This window comes from Camelina sativa, chromosome 17 (assembly GCF_030686135.1).
Source record: "Camelina sativa cultivar CO46 ecotype springtype chromosome 17, ASM3068613v1".
NCBI classification, from domain to species: Eukaryota; Viridiplantae; Streptophyta; class Magnoliopsida; order Brassicales; family Brassicaceae; genus Camelina; species Camelina sativa.
The window spans coordinates 40,296,944-40,311,492 of NC_141896.1; the positions used below are offsets into that span (position 1 = coordinate 40,296,944).

Consider the following 14,549-nt stretch of genomic DNA (forward strand, 5'->3'; position numbering starts at 1 on the left):
AACCAACAAAACATGAAGCACTCGACCATCTGACTCTGAAGCACTCGACTGTTTGGATGGAAGACACTCGACCGTGTGGAACTCAAGACTCGGCTGGTGGGAAGCAGAAGGAAACCCACTCGACCACATCTGGTCGAGTACATCGAGCCGCCTTGCTATTTTGTCTGGTAACCAAATTATGGCTTCTCTCTCCCTCTATATATACTCTTTGTACCCCATGGCCGCAAAAAGTTCTCTTTTATGCAAGATAGTCTCTGTAGCCACCAAAAAACCTAGTTCTTACCCCTTAAGGGTTTTTAGGATTTATTTACTGCTTTTTCCCCTTTATTTACTGTATTCTCTCAGATTTCTATACTTTGTAAGTTCCACAACTTTCAGTGTATTGAGAATCTGAGTTTGCTTCTTTATATAAAGTTGTTATTCATCATTTCATCTATCTTATCATGTTAGTTTCATTAATTTCTGGGTTTATGTTCATCATCATCATGTCTAGTTCATCTGAGTAGTGAGTTAGGATTCTGGAGATAGATTAGGTTAGTTTAGGGCTGTGGTAGTCTGGAATGGTTAAGTTAGCTTGTTTAAATATCTCTTCTGGATTGGATGTGCTCTAAGCTGTTCTTATATCTGAGAGGGTAAGAGCAGATCGTAAGCTTCCTAGCATCACACCATTGTCTAGGTTGTTAGATAAAGTCAATACTGGAGATCATCATGCTTATCCCAAGAGATTGGTTGTACAAGGTGGTTTTTGACAAGTAATGGTCTAGTGTTTAAAGCCTGTTCAGTATGGTTTCACCAATGAGAGTTGGGTTAGGATGTTACTGTAACTTGATCACTTCTATCATGAGAGTGGATTAGTGAGTCATTAAGATCATTGTCTAGAGATAGCTCATGTAGATTGAGATCTGTTGACCAGTTTAGATAGCCACAACCTGAACACTAGCCCATGAATCCATCTCTAGAAGCCTTCTTTGTTATTTGATTGTTTACTTATCGCATATCTTTCGGTTTCGTTGCATTTGTCTCAGTTTAAGTTTCTCAAGATTACATCTGTTCTTCGTCAAAACCCACTCGACCTAGTCACTCGACCAGTCACACGGTCGAGTGCTTGACCGAGCACCTTCGGGTTGTTCTTTTCTTTTTTGTTCCATTTTCCTATCTGCATTTTCTTTATTTTCATCAAACTGTTTTACCAAAATCACTTTCATACTTGGCTTAACTTGGATTACTATTCACATTCTGATTGCATACACATCACACTTTATGGATTGACATCTCTTATACTACAACTGCATAAGAGAATTGAAACCTCTTCCATCTTCCATACACATACACTTTCACAAACCATCATCACCACAAAAAAAGATTATGTTTCAATTGGCGCTGTTGCCATTAGTGTGTTGATTTATTTCATTTAGAATTTACATAGATCCAAGATTAAGTTCTGTCACTAATTGTTCACTAGTCTCACAGTTTGGGTTGGTTATTTTGAGTTTCAGGTACACCACTCGAGCTTACACTCGATCGAGTGAACTTTGACCAAGTGATCGAATACAAATCGATCAGTTAGCCAAACGACAACCCACTCGAGCAAGCACACGATCGAGTGCCGAACCGAGCAGTTGGTCGAGTTAGTTGATGCAGACAAGATCAAAGGGTAATCAGAACTTGCAGAAGTATTTAGATCACATCAATCGCCTACCAAGGGACTTGCGACAGCAGAAAACCAGGATATTTCAAGAACAAGAGCAACAAGCACTGATGGATCCACCCATGCAGAGACCAAGACAGATTGGAGCAGGAGATGCTCCAAACACTCACACACAAAGGACAGGAATAGTTCCACCTACAGTAGCAAACAATAATTTTGAGATAAAAAGTGGGCCCATCACAATGATTCAGTCAAACAAGTTTCTTGATGAATTTGATAGGCTCTGTGGCCTGACCAAGATTAATGGAGTAAGTGAAGACAGCTTCAAACTCAGATTTTTCCCATTCTCACTTGGAGACAAAGCTCACCTGTGGCAGAAGACCTTACCAACAGGAGCCATCACCACATGGGATGGATGCAAGAAAGCCTTCTTAGCTAAGTTCTTCTCCAATGCAAGGACAACAAGGTTGAGGAATGAGATTTCTGGTTTTGCTCAGAAGAATAATGAAACTTTCTGTGAGGCTTGGGAAAGGTTCAAGGGTTATCAAACTCAGTGTCCACACCATGGGTTCAGCAATGAGTTCCTACTTAGCACACTATACAGAGGAGTTCTACCAAAGATCAGAATGTTGTCGGACATTGCATCAAATGGTAATTTTCTCAACAAACATGTGGATGAAGGATGGGAACTGGTAGAAAACTTTGCCCAGTCAGATGGCGACTATAATGAAGACTATGATAGAACTGTCAGATTTGTGGATTCAGCCCCAGATGAGAAATACAAGAAGGATCTGAAGATTGTGAATGAGAAGCTGGACAAGATTCTGCTCAGTCAACAGAAAATCATTCATTTTCTTGCTGAGGAAGACACAACAATTCAAGATGGGGAGAATGAGGTAGCTGAGCTATGTTACATCCAGAACCAAGGAGGATTCAAGCCCTACAACTAGTTCAAGAACAACAATCTGTCTTATAGGAGTCCAAATGTGGCCAATCCACAGGACCAGGTCTATCCACCACAACAAGCACAGCAGCAACACAATTATGTGCCTAAACAACAGAACCAAGATTACCAGGGTCAAATGTGTCTCCCACCAGGGTTTCAGACCACCCAAACCCAGGAACCAGACTTAAGGACATTGATGCAACAGCTGTTGCTTAACCAAGCCACTGGTCAGATGGAAACCTCCAAGAAGTTTGCTGAAATAAACAAGAGGCTTGACTCCACTTATTCTGATTTGTACACAAAATTTAACACCCTCCAATCCAAAGTCATACAAATGGAGAGCACACTAAAAGGAAAAGCAGTTGGACAAACCACTGAATTTGCCAGTGCAATCAATCTATGCAGTGGAAGGACACTACCAGAGAGAGTTGGAATCTTGCCAGTCACTGAGGACAGTGAAGATCAAGATGGGGAGGAGTTTCAGCAAGGAGAAACTCAGAACGAAAAGCAGGCAGAACTCGAGCACCCACTCGATCAGCCACTTGAACAGTCAAACGACCGAGTGTGTGATCGAGCAGATGGTCGAACGCCTACCCAAGAGAAGGTCAAATCAGCTGCTACCAAAGAAAAGGAAGTCCGGTTTGTTCCCCCTCCTTACAAACCCCCACTACCTTTCCCAGGAAGGTTTAAGAAGCAAATGGTAGAGAAGTACAAAGCACTGCTTGATAAGCAAGTCAGAGAGATTGAGCTTAAGATGCCTTTGATAGATGCTTTTGCTTTAATCCCACCTTACCAGAAGTTCTTGAAAGATGTTGTGATGGAAAGAATTAAGGAAGTCCAGGGGATGGTAGTTCTCAGTCATGAATGCAGTGCCATAATCCAGAAGCAAGTGAATCCTCAGAAATTGAGGGATACTGGTTTCTTTACATTACCCTGCTCCATTGGACCTCTAACCTTCAACAGATGCTTGTTTGATCTGGGAGCTTCAGTCAGTCTGATGCCTTTATCAGTAGCCAGGCGCTTGGGGTTTACAAGATATAAGCCTTGCAATATATCATTGATCTCAGCAGATAGATCAGTAAGGCTGCCAAATGGTGTATTGGAAGATCTACCAGTCAGGATTGGACCAGTGGAAGTCCCAACAGACTTTGTAGTTTTAGAAATGGATGAAGAACCAAAATATCTTTTGATCTTGGGAAGGCCTTTTCTAGCTACATTAGGGGCTATAATTGATGTAAGGAAAGGAAAGATTGATCTAAATTTGGGAGAAGACTTCAGGATGACATTTGACATTCTTGAGACTATGAAGAAACCAACAATTGAAGGAAAGGTTTTTTGGGCTGAAGAAATGGAGGAACTGGCAGGGGAATTGATGGAAGAGCTATCAGAACAGGATCACCTCAAAACTGTTCTAACCAAGAGTGGAGAAGAAGGGTTCCTCTAAGAAGAAACCAAGGTTTATGAAGAGATATTGGATTCCCACAGGAAGTCTGACACCCCAGAAACATTTGAAGAATTGGCACTGTCAAGAGAAGAAGTCTGGTCAACTGGGATTACAAAAGCATAGTGCTCGACCCCACACCCGAACGATCACTCGATCGAGTACCAATATCACCCGGTCGTGTGCCCTGCCGAGTCACTCACAGATGACTGGGCTGAGCTCAAGGCACCAAAAGTGGAGCTAAAACCACTCCCATATGGGCTAGGGTATGTGTTTCTGGAAATTAACTCTACTTACCCTGTGATAGTAAATGCTAGTTTGAGTAATGAAGAGCTTGATCTGCTAGTATCTGAACTTAGAAAGTTTAGAAAGGCTATTGGCTATTCTTTGGATGATATCAAGGGGATTTCACCAAGTCTTTGCATGCATAGAATTCACCTTGAAAATGAATCTTATTCTAGCATAAAACCCCAGAGAAGACTTAACCCAAACCTTAAGGAAGTGGTAAAGAAAGAGATCCTTAAACTACTTAGTGCTGGTGTGATCTACCCTATCTCTGATAGTACTTGGGTCTCACCAGTGCATTGTGTGCCCAAAAAAGGTGGGATCACAGTGGTTAAGAATGATCAAGATGAATTAATCCCTACAAGGAATATAACAGGACATAGGATGTGTATAGATTACAGAAAGCTTAACTCTGCATATAGAAAAGATCATTTTCCTCTCCCTTTTATTGATCAAATGCTTGAAAGGCTTGCTAATCACACTCATTACTGTTTCTTGGATGGTTCTTCTGGATTTTTCCAAATACCAATCCATCCTAATGATCAAGAAAAACAACATTCACATGTCCATATGGTACTTTTGCGTATAGAAGAATGCCATTTGGACTATGTAATGCACCAGCTACTTTTCAAAGATGCATGATGTCTATCTTTTCTGATCTTATTGAGGATGTTGTTGAAGTCTTTATGGATGACTTATCTGTTTATGGAGACTCTTTCTCTTCTTGTCTAGCTAACCTATGTAGGGTACTAAAAGGGTGTGAAGAGACAAATCTGGTTCTGAACTGGGAAAAATGCCACTTCATGGTTCAAGAAGGGATAGTTCTTGGTCATAGAATTTCAGAGAAAGATATTCAGGTTGACAAGGCTAAAATTGAAGTCATGATCCAACTTCAACCACCAAGGACAATTAGGGACATAAGAAGCTTTTTGGGTCATGCTGGTTTCTACAGAAGGTTTATCAAAGATTTCTCTAAGATTGCTAGGCCTTTAACAAGATTGATGTGCAAAGAAACTGAGTTCAACTTTGATGAAGAGTGTTTGAAAGCTTTTAAAGAGATCAAGGCTGCTTTGATATCAGCACCAATAGTTCAAGCTCCAAACTGGGATCTTCCTTTTGAAATCATGTGTGATGCCTCTAATTTTGCTGTGGGAGCAGTCCTGGGACAGAAAAAGGATAAGAAGCTGCATGTTATACACTATGCAAGCAGAACTTTGGATGAGACTCAAGGGAGGTATTCAACCACAGAAAAGGAGCTTTTGGCAGTTGTATTTGCATTTGAGAAGTTCAGAAGTTACCTGGTGGGTTCCAAGGTAATAATGTACACTGATCATGCTGCTTTGAGACATATTTACTCAAAGAAAGACACCAAACCCAGGTTGTTAAGATGGATACTTCTCCTACAAGAATTTGACATGGAGATAGTGGATAAGAAGGGTATAGATAATGGAGTAGCTGATCACTTGTCCAGAATGCGGATAGAAGAGGCTATACCCATTGATGATTTAATGCCAGAAGAGAGACTGATGCAATTGGAGGCCAATCGACCACCCACTCGAACAGACACTCGATCGAGTGTGTTCGGGGACTCATTCGAGCAGGACCAGATGGAAGAATGGATGGCAGTAGACAGTGGAGATTTGCCTTGTTATTCTGACATAGTGAACTAAAAGGTCTGCGAAGAATTTCCAGAAGACATAGACCCTTATAAAAAAAAAGAAACTGCTCAAGAATGTCAACAATTACTATTGGGATAAGCCTTATCTATACAAGAAGGGATCAGATGGCCTGTTTAGAAGATGCATAGCAAAAAGTGAAATAGAAGGAGTCCTGAAGCACTGTCATGGTTCACCTTATAGAGGCCATTTTGCAACATTCAAAACGGCCCAAAAGGTTCTACAGGCAGGTCTATGGTGGCCAACTCTGTTCAAGGATACTCATAAGTTCATTACAAGCTGTGATGCTTGCCAAAGGATGTGAAACATTACCAGAAGGAATGAGATGCCCCAAAACCCAATTCTGGAAGTTGAGATATTTGATGTTTGGGGAATTGACTTCATGGGCCCTTTTAACCCACCATCAAATGGCAATGTGTACATATTGGTAGCTGTGGGCTATGTCTCCAAGTGGGTTGAAGCTATTGCAAGCCCCACCAATGGTCACAAAGTGGTTCTTAAACTTTTCAAAACAATAATCTTTCCCAGATATGGGGTTCCAAGGGTTGTGATCAGTGATGGGGGGACTCATTTTATTAACAAAGTCTTTGAGGGAATGTTGAAGAAGTATGGAGTTAAACACAAGGTATCTACAGCTTATCACCCTCAAACAAGTAGGCAAGTGGAGGTCTCAAACAAGCAGATCAAGGCAATTCTGTCAAGGATAGTGGGAGCAACCAGGAAAGATTGGTCTAGCAAACTAGATGAAACACTTTGGGCCTATAGAACAGCTTTTAAGAATCCAATAGGAAGAACCCCATTCCAGCTTGTTTATGGAAAATCTTGTCATCTTCCTGTTGAAGTGGAGTATAAAGCTCTGTGGGCAATCAAACTTTTGAATCTAGATTTATGGATCTGCATGAGCTTGAAGAAATAAGGCTAGAAGCTTATGAGAGCTCCAAAATCTATAAAGAAAGAACAAAGGCCTTCCATGATAAGAAGATTCTGGTTAAAGACCTCACTGCTGGAGATCAAGTGCTGATTTTCAACTCAAGGCTTAAGCTATCCCCAGGAAAGTTAAAAAGCAGATGGGGAGGCCCTTTTGAATTAAAAGAGTTTTTACCATTTGGGGCAGTGGCACTTCTCAACAAAGATGGTAGTGAATTCACAGTCAATGGACAGAGAGTCAAGAAATACTAGCCAGGGGAGAAACATGAGCAATTCACAATGTTTCTCAAGGAAGTCCCCCCTGCTTGAGGAAAGTGAATCAGTCAAGCTTAGTGACTTTAAACAAGCTCACTAGGGAGGAAGTCCCTAAGGTATCCCTGTGAATATTAGTCTACTCTTGAGATATTCTAATTTGTTTTTAGTTTTTGTGAGGCCAGGAAGAGAGGGTAGGTCAGAAGGATAAGGGAGAAAGCTCCAGAGCCACACACACGACCACTCGCTGGAAGTTCACTAAACTAGGATCAATGCCCAAGTTAATGGTACTTTTATGCTAGTTGAGTGGTTAGAAACATAAGATTGAACCAAACCTAGAATTCCTATACTGAAGCATGTTGTGACTTGAAGTCATTTTCTATTTATAAGAACCTAATTTTTACTTTTAAATATCAGCTTGTGCAATGTTTTTTAAATTCATGGATACTTTAAACATATTTGGATCATCTTTCCCATTTTTACCACTCTTGTTGATCCAAGTAGCTGATTTTATCATTCAATCAGTTTTCCCCACCCATAACGAACCTTTCTTTCAAACCTTGTTTATTCTTGAGTGTGTGAGGCCTATTTTGGGATTGAGCTTGGTAGAAAGTGTTAGGTTTGATCTGACAAGAATAAAACCTTGTGTAGTTCTAGTTTGCATTTTTCAAACTAGATAGGACTAGGAGGTTTAATTTTTGGGTTTGGGACTTGGTGTGTTCAAAAAGAAAAGAAAAGAGTGAAAATAGAAAGAAAAGGGTAAAGTCCTTAGGAGAGAAGTGTTTTAAAGTAAATTCAAACTCTAAGTGAAAGAATGGGGTGTAGTAAAAGTTTCAAATAAGGTTCTGGTCAAAGAAAAGAAAGAAAGAAAAGAAGAGTCTAGTAAAAAGTTTTATGACTTGGGAAACAAGTAAGAAAGAGAACTTTAGCATTTAAAAAAGAAACCCCCATTTCACTAGAGCAATCAGTAAGAAACCTCTCCTAGAACTGAAAAACAAAGAGAAAGAAGGGCAAAAGAGAAAAGATGAAGCTTAAGGGTAGAATTAGGACATTATGGGATTAGAATGATTAGGAACAAACACTTTGGGTACCTTTGGGTAGACAAGGTTTTGTTCTTGTATGTGTCTAAGTGATCTTACCTTTAGCATTCTTCTAAAGCTCAATCCACTTTTTGAGAGAACCCTTATGTTTGATAAGCCCCACTCAAAACAGAGACCATTTTTGTCTCTAACCCTTATCACCAAGCCAAATGAGTTTAAACATTGCATAGTCTGATTCATGTTCTTGCTTAATGAATGATTAAGGAAATGACTGATTTGAATGCATGTGGAAGTCTAAGGCTAGAATCAGTTGAGGTTGAGAAAGGCTTGTCTAAAATCTTTAAGTATAGCTCATTCACCTTGCATCATAGTACTAGTAACTTGGACATTGATTCTAGCTGGTCTATTTGCATGTTTAAGGTTCTAAGATCCCACTTTCAAACCTTTCTTCCTTCTTATGACTTGTTTGCTTGAGGGCAAGCAAAGACTAAGCTTGGGGGAGTTGATATGTGTATATTTTACCCTGTTTAACCACTGTTTATTTACATCTTTTCCATGTTTTATCAGCCTATCTTGTCACTTTCATATAGTTTAAGGATTGTTTGTGCATTAGAGTAGGATTTGCATTGCATTTGCATTGTTCCTTGTTTAAACAGGTGAATTGGACTCAAGAAGCATGGAAATAGCATCTGGGATGAAGATAGTGCAATCAATGCAGTGAATAGGAGATGAATCAAGAAGAAAACCAACAAAACATGAAGCACTCGACCGTCTGACTCTGAAGCACTCTACCGTTTGGATGGAAGACACTCGACCGTGTAGAACTCAAGACTCGGCTGGTGGGAAGCAGAAGGAAACCCACTCGACCACATCTGGTCGAGTACATCGAACCGCCTTGCTATTTTGTCTGGTAGCCAAATTAGGGCTTCCCTCTCCCTCTATATATACTCTTTGTACCCCATGGCCGCAAAAAGTCCTCTTTTATGCAAGATAGTCTCTATAGCCACCAAAAAACCTAGTTCTTACCCCTTAAGGGTTTTTAGGATTTATTTACTGCTTTTTCCCCTTTATTTACTGTATTCTCTCAGATTTCTATACTTTGTAAGTTCCATAACTTTCAGTGTATTGAGAATCTGAGTTTGCTTCTTTATATTAAGTTGTTGTTCATCATTTCATCTATCTTATCATGTTAGTTTCATTAATTTATGGGTTTATGTTCATCATCATCATGTCTAGTTCATCTGCGTAGTGAGTTAGGATTCTGGAGATGGATTAGGTTAGTTTAGGGATGTGGTAGTCTGGAATGGTTAAGTTAGCTTGTTTAAATATCTCTTCTGGGTTGGGTGTGCTCTAAGCTGTTCTTATATCTGAGAGGGTAAGAGCAGATCGTAAGCTTCCTAGCATCACACCATTGTCTAGGTTGTTAGATAAAGTCAATACTGGAGATCATCATGCTTGTCCCAAGAGATTGGTTGCACAAGGTGGTTTTTGACAAGTAATGGTCTAGTGTTTAAAGCATGTTCAGTATAGTTTCACCAATGAGAGTTGGGTTAGGATGTTACTGTAACTTGATCACTTATGTCACGAGAGTGGATTAGTGAGTCATTAAGATCATTGTTTAGAGATAGCTCATGTAGATTGAGATATGTTGACCAGTTTAGATAGCCACAACCTGAACACTAGCCCATGAATCCATCTCTAGAAGCCTTCTTTGTCATTTGATTGTTTACTTATCGCATATCTTTCTGTTTCGTTGCATTTGTCTCAGTTTAAGTTTCTCAAGATTATATCTGTTCTTCGTCAAAACCCACTCGACCTAGTCACTCGACCAGTCACACGGTCGAGTGATTGATCGAGCACCTTCTGGTTGTTCTTTTATTTTCTGTTCCATGTTCCTATCTGCATTTTCTTTATTTTCATCAAACTGTTTTACCAAAATCAATTTCATACTTGGCTTAACTTGGATTACTGTTCACATTCTGATTGGATACACATCACACACTTTATGGATTGACATCTCTTATACTACAACTGCATAAGAGAATTGAAACCTCTTCCATCTTCCATACACATACACTTTCACAAACCATCATCACCACATAAAAAAAGATTATGTTTCAGTTGCAGACCAAACCCGAGGTGTTTTAGGTCCAGTTGGAAGTAGTTTAGGTTACAAAAGGAGAGACATGTCTCTGTGTCGTCTTCTTCACATGCCTCCATAAGCGAGAAAGATATGGAAATAAAGAGAGTTCTGCTTTTTTTTTTCTCTTCTCTTGATCTTCTTTAATTCTTCTTTCTTTATGATTGTGGCTTGAATTAGTGTTTGGTTTAATTAAATTTGGCTAAGGATGTGGAAGTCATTCCCGGAGAAGAGACTATCAAGATCCTCCGCCAGCTCCCTTTTTTGATGGAGATGAGCTAAAGCAGCGGTCTTTTTACAGATCAGTCATCTCTGATATGAATCTTCTTCAATCTTGGTTTTGGTCCGATTTCGCTTAGGTTTGGATTTAGGAAATATGTCGTTAACATCGATGAGAACCCAGACTATGTTTTCTTTTCACTAAACCAATCAAGTCGGTTGGAATAATATTATCTCCAATTTTTTTAGATATTTGTACATAAAGATATATGCAAATAAGTTAATTGAGAAAACAAATTAACCATATTAGAATTTTCTAGATCCGTAAATTTTTTTGTTTTTTATACCAAAATAGCGCCTTAATTTTTTTCCAATAGGAACCTAAAATTTTCATTACCGCTTTAAATTTTGGTAAAATTTTCCCAACTCTTAAAATCCTAAAACTGCGTCAAAACTATTTAACCACCTCCCTCTACTTCTCGGGTCTCTACGCCACTTCACATTTATAAGACCTATTGGGATGTTTTTCATTTCACAGATCTCATTGAAAGGTATTTCTATAAAAAAAGTTTTAGTGATTAATCTAGATGTTAAATTAATAATATTTACTCCCTTTTGTCTTCCAAGTTTTACAAATCTCTGCTAGTCGTTGTTGTTGTGGTTTTACACATTCTCTGCTTACAAATTTTACAAATCTTGGTAATCTCTATTAATTTCGATTAGAGTCGTTTAAAAAAACTCTGTTAATCTCTATTAATTTAGATTAGAGTCATTTTGATATGAACGCTTTAATTTTTTACTTGATAAAATTGGGGATTGATAACTTCTGAATGTTTATGCGTTTATAGTGTACGTATGGAGAGCCATTTGTGGATCGTTCGAGTTTACCTGTGCTGCATCCATCTCGGTTAAATGGAGCTAAATGGTATAGATTTATTTCAACATACTATTGACTACTTTCACATAGTTATAAATCATAAAGTAATTTATTTCAATGGAACAGGTTTCAATACCACACCCAAGTATGGTGTCCGAAAGGTCATTCAAAGTTGTTTTAAGGGACCATGGTACTCTTGGAGAAATGTGTCTCCCTTCTACAAAAGAACCTTGTTTACACTGGTTATGGTGCTGTTGTGTGTTATCTTTCATTAATATGAAATTTAAATTTTTCTAGGTTTTTTTTGTAGCATTTTTTCTATGACAAGATTTTATTTTTTTGGGTCGCAGAAGTTTGTTTTTCTAATTGTTTTGTGTTGTGGTTTCCAAGTCCCATGGATTTGCTATTTATAGGCTTACTAAAAATAACTGCTATAGATTTGCTAGGAAAATTTGCAAGGGATTTGCTAGGGAAATTTGCATTGATTTGGGAGGGATATTTTTAAAATTATTTTTGCTACAATTTTGCGAGGCTGCTAGATTTTTACCGACAAAACAGTTAGGCTATAGTAAAACGTGCTTGCTGACGTCAATGTCCCTTGCAACTCCCTTGATAATTTGCTACGCAATAAGTCATCGCTAATGCGTCACAAATTTGCGAAGGATTTTCGAGTTATTTGCGAGGGTTTTACTCAGCCACGGAAATCTGTTTTACTTCCCTCGCAAATTTGCGAGGGAGTATTCCATCGCAAATATTGCAAGGGAATTGCAAGTGCCCTCGTCTCCATAGCAAGGTACTCGCAAATCCATAGCAAATTTGTGAGGGCATATTACCATAGCAGATTTCCGTCGCCAAGAACCTGTTTTCTTATAGTAAAACTATGAATTGGTATCTTAACATATAATTCCCGGCCAACTATATTCAATGAAAATATAGTTGGTTTCAGGATTCATAACACAAAATCGAATGGTTTACTATTCAGGATCAGTTTCTTAGAAATCTAATAGAAAATTGAAAATGATAAAATGATGTCCCAATATACGTCCAATCATATTATCTGCCGCAATGAAAATTTTCCAAAAGACAATGAGGGTAGCTTGTCGTTCGTTTTGTAATCTCTGTTTGAAGTAGGAAAATGATTGTAAGCTACGCTATGTATAGGCCTAACACATCGTCACATATACAAATAATATAAATATTTTATTAACTATACAAACTATTGTTATTACATAAAGACATCCATAACAAACATAATTTATGTTTACAACACTATAATCATCTAATTCTGATGTTTTGTTTACCGGAATCCGGTTTTGACCGGCATTAACCGACGTTGACCGATGTTGACTGACGTTGACATAAAAAAATAACAACAAAAGTTTTAAAAAACAATTACATAACTTTACTAAAAGATTATATAATTAAATTTTACTACAAAACAGTATAACAAATATACATTTTCCTTATGTAAATTCAAAACTTGGTTTATAATTTTATACCATATTATTGTATACCATATTATATATCATATTATATTTTTATATCAAAAGGATTATGTATATTTGTTAAAATTTTATTTAGTAAAATTTTATAATATACAGAAAATTTAATTTGTATATAACAAATGATGAGAGATATAATATTTTCTTAAAATCTTTTCGCCTAAAATGTTCATAGATCTTTTTATAATTGAGTCTAATTAGTTATATTGTTCTTTTGTCAAATATGTTACTCCTTGCTATATATTTAAACTTTTATTTACCATTATTTGTTACATAGTTGTTATATAAAAATATTTAATAGCATGCTATCTAATACATAATAAAATATAATATGGTATACAAATTATATGATAAAAAATTAAAAATCAACTTTTGAATTTACAAAAGGAAAATGTATATTTGATACATTATTTTGTCGCAAAATTTTATTATATAATCTTTTAGTAAAGTTTTGTAATTTTTTTCTTTTTGTTTTTTATAAAAAAATTATTATTTTGGTTAACGCCGGTCAACATCAGTCAATGCCGATTAATACTGGTCAACACCAGATTCCGGCAAATAAAACATCAGAATTATATGGTTATGGTGTTGTATACATAACTTATGTTTTTTATGGATTTCTGTATATAATGACAATAGTTCGTGTAGTCAATAAAACATTTATATTGTTTACATGTGTGATGATGTGTTGGCATGTACTTGGAGTAGCCGGTAAATAATAATAAAATTTTACAAAGTTAGATGTTTTGTATGTTACGTTATTTCTCTTTAAAAAAATTGTTAGATTTTTTTTTACTATTTTAAATTTAGCAAGATCGTATCTATAACATGTATTTTTTTATCTATTTTGAAGCAACCGCACCCGAATCTCCAATTCTCACACAGAATTCACGGGAAACGATCTCACCGGAAACCCATAATTTCGACGAGACAACCGGCGTAGAAATCGCTCCTTACAAAAACTCACAAACACACCAAACCCCACCTCATCTAGTTACTGAGTCGCACAACCAACCACCCCTAAAAACTGAGTAACAAGAGAGGTGGGCTGGAATATTTGATTTCGTACAGCCACGGACAACACTTCCCCAAAATTACTCCAATTCACTATCAACTCCTCTAGTGTCCCCGACGCCCACGACATCACTTTCGTCGACCTCTCCTCATCCAAACCTAACTACAACTGTCTTCCTAAGACACAAACACACAACAAGATGCTAGTGTCTACCCACACTACCTTGGTGTCGCTCGACACTCCAACCTTACCACAAAATCGTCTATGCCATACCACAATACAAACACTTGACTAAATCATAAAACAACCGTTAATTTCACAAACCCACCATTGGATATGAATCCTATAGCACCAAAAAGCTCTCCACCAAAATTCAGCCGAATCAGACTCTGTTTAATGCTCCAAACGGTTCCCCGAAGTAGGCATCTCGGACCAGTTTGTGTTGTTCATCCGCAGGTATTGGTGTCGACCGACACCACAATGATGTCGAACGACACCAACCCAGAAATCACGATCGAAGCCTTACTTCAAGCTCCTTCTCGCGGCAAATCCCTAATCCGCTACAATCATTGATTCTCTAA

At 37.8% G+C, this 14,549-nt stretch overlaps 1 non-coding gene across 1 annotated transcript; it reads right to left on the bottom strand.

The window, feature by feature from the left end:
* Positions 1-2,112: 2,112 nt before the first annotated feature.
* On the bottom strand, positions 2,113-2,219 carry LOC147924964 (small nucleolar RNA R71). Its single transcript, XR_015587848.1, has one exon. It is a non-coding gene; the product is annotated as a small nucleolar RNA R71 (small nucleolar RNA).
* Between the last annotated feature and the right edge of the window lie 12,330 nt (positions 2,220-14,549).